This window comes from Typopeltis vanoorti, chromosome 8 (assembly GCF_054136105.1).
Source record: "Typopeltis vanoorti isolate ZY-2024b chromosome 8, IOZ_Tvanoo_1.0, whole genome shotgun sequence".
Classification (NCBI taxonomy): Eukaryota; Metazoa; Arthropoda; class Arachnida; order Uropygi; family Thelyphonidae; genus Typopeltis; species Typopeltis vanoorti.
In genome coordinates this window covers 31,144,987-31,152,321 of record NC_143556.1, presented here as the reverse complement: position 1 = coordinate 31,152,321, position 7,335 = coordinate 31,144,987, and the positions used below count along the sequence as shown (strand labels likewise).

Sequence of the window (7,335 nt, the reverse complement as noted above, 5' to 3'; positions counted from 1 at the left end):
CGCCAGCACATTGTAAACTGGACTCAAACTTCTAACATCCATGTGTGCTACGATGAACTCGAAAGAAAGATTGTTGAATCTAGGGAAATTTCTCTAGATTCCTCTCATATCAACAACAGCCTGTGAGTTACAATCTCTCTGACGCACACGTTGCTTCTATTCAGTACTGGCGCACTCGCGACAGTGCGTAGTATTCGTTTGTTTGGAACTCATACTTGCATTTTTTTCAAACACGCTACTGTCTTTTTATACTTGTTCTGTTATTACAATTTTAAGTCTCTGTAATTTTTTATATACTTCTTTGATTGTGATACCTGAGGATGTTCATGTAACGAAACTAGTAAACTAGTAGTGTCTTTTTTAAATATATCTTGTCATCTTTTTATCTCTCGGTAACAGTCATTAAAGCTTTTTTATAATATTAAAACCGAGTAAAAATGAATTTTGAAATAAAAAAAAAAAAAAATATATATATATATATATATATATAGAGAGAGAGAGAGAGAGAGAGAGAGAGAACTGCTTTTCTAAGATTTTGCACTTAGTATTAAAAATAAAAAATGAAAAAGTTCTCGTCTCGATAAATATATGAAAAGCTTTCTTCCTGACTACGCTCGGGAGAGAGAGAATTATATACTCGTAATTTGTTAACAAATGCGCACTCTAGTGATAATAATTGAAAATCCAAGGAAATATTGCTTAACAACTGCATTGCTATGTACGCGTTCTATTATTCCATTCCGTTCACTTTTTTTTTTAAAACTATCTTGTTTAAGCTATATCCTCGATATCCAGAAGACATCGGTGACAAGCAGAAGGCATCTGTCCATCTGGTAAAAAACTCGATAATCTATCGAGGTGAGTAGATTAGAAATTCAGGAAGAAAACGTTTTATATATTTATCGATAAATTGGTTGAGTTCTAAATTCAGGCTTGATGCAGATTTTTAGATTGCAAATAAATAACTAAAACAAAAAATAATATTAATAAATCCTCTGAGATTGTGTAATCTAAATTTTGTTGTTGTTGTCACATATACAATTATTATCTTAATTATCCGGAGTTATATAAAACGGTATCAGTGATTATGATATGGATGATTTCAAATTTGTACTATAATTAATAATTAAATTCGTTAACTTATGCTCAGACGTGTTGCGTATTTTCAGATTCTAAAATCATTTTCTTGAGAATCATGCAGCCATGAATTTAAGTAAAACAGTTTCATTGAATATAATATACTTTCCGATTTATATTATTGTATTATAATTAATAATTCCATTTTAATTTTCATTATTAAATGACAGGCATACTCCATGTAATGTCAAATTGATATTTAATTGTAACTTTTATACCGAGCGCCTTCTGCATAATACAATGCTAATGCTTGTACTCAATGCTCATAACGTGAATGTAAATAAGAAACAATAAAGTTCTAGAGTTATCTGGAATCAATAAATAATAATAATATAACAAAAGCAGCGAATATACTGTACTCTTGTTTAACGTACTACAAAATTATTTCAGGTAGACCTAATTCTTTCAGATGCACTCTCTCGTGTTTATCAGTTCTGATCTTTGATAATGTACATCTTTAAATTCTGAAAGAATTATTGTTGAATGTGGCTCCAAGAATAAAAGATGTGATTATATACAATGCTGAATAAAATATGTAGGTAATGATTTCATGACACTGTGAGGAGTGTGTGAATGAGATATTTTCTCCAGACATAAAGTATAAGAACACCGATTTGTCCTAAATTTAAATTTTTGATAATGAGACAAACGATAATAACGACAGAAGTAAAATTTTTATTTATTTATATTTTTGAAACCTGAAAGGACTAACTAATACTCATGTTTCATTTAAACGATGCTAAAGTTCATTTATAGCTGGTAACCAAAAATGTACTTTCACATCATTGCTTCCGTAAAAAAGTTGCAAATGCAAATCACGAAATTAGTTCACATATTTTTATTTTATTTTATTTATTTTTTACAAGAGGATATGAAGGGACATACCGCCGATGCGTATCCTCTTGAGCCTGGGATAAGCTAATTTATTATCCAGAGCTATCATAACTCACTAAGGCAATGGCCTCGAAGTGGTAATCGTAAATTTGGAGGCCGCAAAAACCAGCTATTATTATTGTTGTTGTTGTTGTTGTTGTTATTATTATTACATCCTCCATGCAGTCAGTCGGTTCATTTAGGACAGTGTTTCTCAACCTGCGATCCGCGACGATGAGACAGGTGGTCCGCAGGCAGACTTAAATTAATTAAATAAATATATATTTTTTAACTATCCAAACAAAACAAATTAAAATTGAATAAGTAAGTAAAAATTATTGAAATAAATTGGATACTTAAAAAAAAAAACAAGTAGCGTCAAAATGACAAGTAATAAAAGAGGGGTGAAGTGAATAGCAATATGGTTTTATTTCTTCCGCCTTCCCTTGCTATTTTGTCATATTTGAAGTAAACATGCGTTATCCACATTTCAACCAATTGCTTGTTGTTTATTGGTTTTTATTATTGAAAGTTTTCCTCCTTCAACTGATGCTCAGTATAACTTTAGAAGTGCTAAGTGATACTTGGACAAAGTGTGTCGTGAGTTAACCCCAGTATACAGTATATATATATTTTTTTCGGAAACATTTTTTTCATCATGGAAAAGTGGCTTAGAACTAGGACTTTGAAAAGAAAAGCAAATGAAAGAGGTGATGCTAACCCTAATTGTGATACACGTGTTGTAATGGCGAATAAATCTGATACTATTAAAGTAGAAGAAACAAGCAGTTCAAAAAAAAAAAAAAAAAATATAGTAGGAAATATAACAGTTCGTATTTGGCATTAGGGTTTACTTGGTGTGGAGATGAAAATGAACAGAAACTTCAATGTATTTTGTGTTATGAAGTGTTCTCGAACGAGTGCACGAAACCTGCGAAACTCCAACGACATTTAGAAATAAAACATCGTAATGTGAAAAATAAGCTAATTGAATTTTTTCAGCGACGCTTAGAAACATTAAATCATGGGAAAGATGTAGTTTCGGCCATGGGTTCGATTAATAGCTGAAGCATCCTATCTCTTAAGTTTGCGCATAGCGAAAACAGGGAAACCTCATTCTATCGGGGGAAATTTACTACTTCCAGTTATAAAAGATGTGGTAAAAACTATGTTTGGCAACAAGTTACTAAAAGATGTTGATTTGATTCCTCTTTCAAATGGCACTGTCGGTCGCAGTATTAATGATATGGCAGGTGGCACAGAATCTCAGTTAATCGAAGGAATTAAAAAGAACCCTTATATAACGGCTCGTTGGTCTAGGGGTATGATTCTCGCTTTGGGTGCGAGAGGTCCCGGGTTCAAATCCCGGACGGGCCCATGTTTTTTGGGGGGATTGTTGTCGAGGCTAGCTGGTAAACGGACGTGCTATCGGAGAGCTCCTGAGAGATTTGTGATTTTTTTTTATTTATTGATGTTTTGGATTCAATGTAATGGACTTAAGTGTGTAATTTTGGTATATTATTGGAGCTTTATTAGCGTGGTTAGTGTACTAAAGTGTTTTATAACATAATCTATGTCGGGAAGTCGCCGCTAGATGAATTCGTAATGTGTAGTGTTCGTGCAAGCTCCAGATAAGATAAGTATCATTTTCAGTTATCGATACAAATTACTTAATATTGTGTAGTTTTGTTTTGTTTGCCTTGCGTATTTTAGTGCGTCTGTTTTTGGTGTGTTATAACGTATAATTTGACAAAACACGTTGCAAATAAGTATGGCACCTGTGCGGAGGAAAATGGCGGCCAGTAATGATGGTTCGCCATCCTTATCAAAGAACGGTAGTATAAAAGAAATGAGTCAGTGTACTAGCTGTGAAATGTACGCTTTGCGGAGTGCGGTTAGATGATAATAAAGGATTGAATGTGTGTAGAAAATGTAGGGAGAATGAGGAATTGAAGTGTATTTCGGATCGTGAGTGTGATATTTTTGTCAACCTTCAGAATGAAGGAAATAGGGATATGACAAGAAACGGCAAGGTTGTACATGAAAATTGTGAGAGTGTGAATGATAGTATAAATGGTTTCTCAGAGAATAAAAAAGATGAGATAGATGCATTGAGTGAGATCGCGTTGTTGAATAGTGCGATAGAAAGAGCAAAACAGCAGCTAGAGTGCATGAACAAAAGTAGGCTGAATGAACCAACCAATAATAAAAGGTATGACAGGAAAAATAGACGTATGAATGTGAACATGAACAAAATGAAGGATAGAGTGCTGTATGGAGACTCGTTAGTACGAGGTGTGTTAGTAGAGGATTTGACAAAATCGTACCAACCTGGTGCGACCATAAAGGACGTAACTGAGTCTATTAGAGAGCAAAAGGAAAGGGTGAAAGAAATGGTTGTTGTGGCAGGTACGAATGATTTGAAAGAAGATAAAATGGAAATGATAGAAGACCTGAATGAATTGTTTGAGGTAGCAAAAGAAAAGAGTGAGAGAGTTAGAATGATTAGTCTTTTGCCACGGTATGACAGTGAAATGTTTAAAAGGAGGGCCATAATTGCGAATGACTTTATGCGTGGGTTATGTATGACGAGTGGTGTGGAATTTGTGGATGTGTGGAGTGAGTTTGATGGGCGAAAGGATCTATATAAGATGGATGGTTTGCATTTGAATGGTTATGGTGTAAGAAGACTTGAGAAAGTGTTGCTGAATGTAGTGGATGTGCAAATTCAGGGAAACTAGATTTGTTAAGGGGGGGAGTAGATATACAGTCCTTAGGGAGAGAGTTGAATGTAAGAATGAATATAATATGCCAGAGCAAATAAGGACAACAAATCTGAGTGGGATAGTTAATATAAGGCATCAAGGTAGGGTTGGGGGTCTTAAATTCATGTACACTAATACTAGGAGTATTAGGAACAAGAAGGAAGAGTTTTTGGCCATGGTTGGCACTTCCAGACCACAGGTTATAGGTATTAGTGAAACATGGCTGACTGTAGATGATATAACTAGTGGGATTGAATGTGATGGGTATAGTGTGTTCAGGAATGACAGAGAGAATAAAATGGGGGGAGGAGTATTGTTGATGATAGCTGATGAGCTCCAGCCAAGGAGAATAGAAGTTGAATTGCAGGATAGAGAAAAGAGCACATTTGAGGCCATTTGGTGTGAGATTGTGGCTAGCAGAACTAAATATACAATTGGGTGCTGCTATAGACCAGGTGATGGAAAAGATGGTGGTGACAGTATGCACAAGCAAATAGAAGAAATGGGTGGAAGGAGGGTGATTATTATGGGAGATTTCAACTATGGTCGCATTGATTGGAGTGAAGAGAGGACTCACGGAAGGAAGGAACTGGATTTTATGCGGTTATTAAGGGATAACTATCTGCGACAGCATGTAATGGAAAATACTACGGGTCAGAGAGTGCTTGACCTAGTAATTACATCTGAGGATTTGGCTGTAACAAATATGAGCACATTGCCACCAATCGGTGAGAGTGATCATAGGGTCTTAACTTGGGAGGTGGCTAAAGGTGTAGAATTTTCATTTAAGACAGGGTACATGTGGAATTATCAGGCTGGAAAGTATGACAAGCTTAGGAGTTTGATTGATTCAGTGCCATGGCATGTACAACTGCAAGGACTAGAAGTTGATAGTGCATGGGAGGTAGTTAAGAAGTGCTTGCATGAAGCAATGGCTGACTGTATAGCTAGAGTCCGAATAATAAATCAAGTAGGGGTTAAATGGATGAATAACACCATTAAGCTTGAGCTGCAAAAAAAGAAACAACTATGGAGGGAATTTAAGGAGAAGGGTGACTTGCAGGCACATGAACGGTATAAAGCGCAGGCCAGAAGGGTGACGAGTGTGGTAAGAAAAGCAAAAAAGGATTACGAAAGAACATTGGCCATGCAGGCTAAAGAGAATCCTAAACAGTTTTTTAGATATGTAAAACAATCTACTTGTTTTAACACATATAGGCAATATACGTGTTAAAAAAACAAATTATTGAAAAAAAGACAAGAATTTAATTTAGATACTTATCTGGCCTTTATAGATTATGAGCAAGCTTTTGATAAAATACACAGAGAAAAATTATGCAACATAATGAAAAAAACAAGGATGTCTATTACATTTGGTACACAGTATATAAAGTCTATATAAAGATACAAAAAATACAGTTACAGTAGGGATGTAGTTTATCTTTAACTGTATTCAATAAATAAATAAATAAATATATATATTTATTTTACAGATATTATATATAAAATGATAAGCCTTTTTATGTCACGTTTTTTGAAACAATTTGAAACTCAGGGACTATCCTGTCGAGTCTTCAAAATTCAAGTCATCAGAATTCAAGGAGAACTGGCCTACCAGTGCAGAACTCGGGGGGGGGGTGCCTATGCCTAAGGGGGGACTCCTTTTTGAGTCTTCAAAATTTTTTGAATCATCAGAATTCAAGGAGAACCAGCCTACCAGTTTAGAAAATGGGGGGTTGGGAGCCAGGGAATCATACCCCCCCAGTATATATATATATATATATTGATCAGATCATTAAAATATGGAAAACAACAATAAAACAAAGTATCTGGTGCTGTATGCAGATGACCCCAGATTACATTACAGGACAATGAAGATGACCTTCAAAAATGCATTTATGAATTAAAAAAATAAGCCAACAATACAATTTAAAAATTTTACCAAAGAAAACAAAAGTCATGGCGTTTAAATACCAAGATCATGTTAGACCAAAAATAGCCATAGAAAATAAAATAGTAGAACAGGTGATTCCATTTAATTATTTAGGCTGCATAACAATATATCTAAAAGATAAAGATATAGATGAAAATATAAAGAAATTTCAGAAAATGGAACAATTTTCTGAAATTGGTTAAAATTCAAGATTTTGAATTTTAAACATTTTGAATTAAATCAAGATGAGAAACTCAACTAAAATTTTATAACGTAATGGCCACTTCCATTTTATTATATGGTTCAGAAACATTATTATTATTACTACTATTATTGATTCAGCCCTCCATGAAGTCAAAAGACTCATCATGTGAGGCCCATCCTAGAAAATGCAATATCATACCACTGTTTGAACTCATTGACCATTTGAGCTCTCACCACTCTATCAGGCAATGCATTCCATAGTTCAACCACCCTCCATTCAAAGAAACCACTAATCATCCTCTTGCTCACAGCTTCCTTATGCAACTTGCAGGAATGGTCCCTTGTCCTCACTCCTTCCCCATGTTCCACCAAGCAAAAGAACTCCCCAGTTTTTCAACCCTGTAATTACCTGTCATCAATTTA

At 34.6% G+C, this 7,335-nt stretch overlaps 1 non-coding gene across 1 annotated transcript; it reads left to right on the top strand.

The window, feature by feature from the left end:
* Positions 1–3,315: 3,315 nt before the first annotated feature.
* TRNAP-UGG (transfer RNA proline (anticodon UGG)) lies at positions 3,316–3,387 on the top strand. Its single transcript has one exon. It is a non-coding gene; the product is annotated as a tRNA-Pro (tRNA).
* The last annotated feature ends 3,948 nt before the right edge of the window (positions 3,388–7,335 follow it).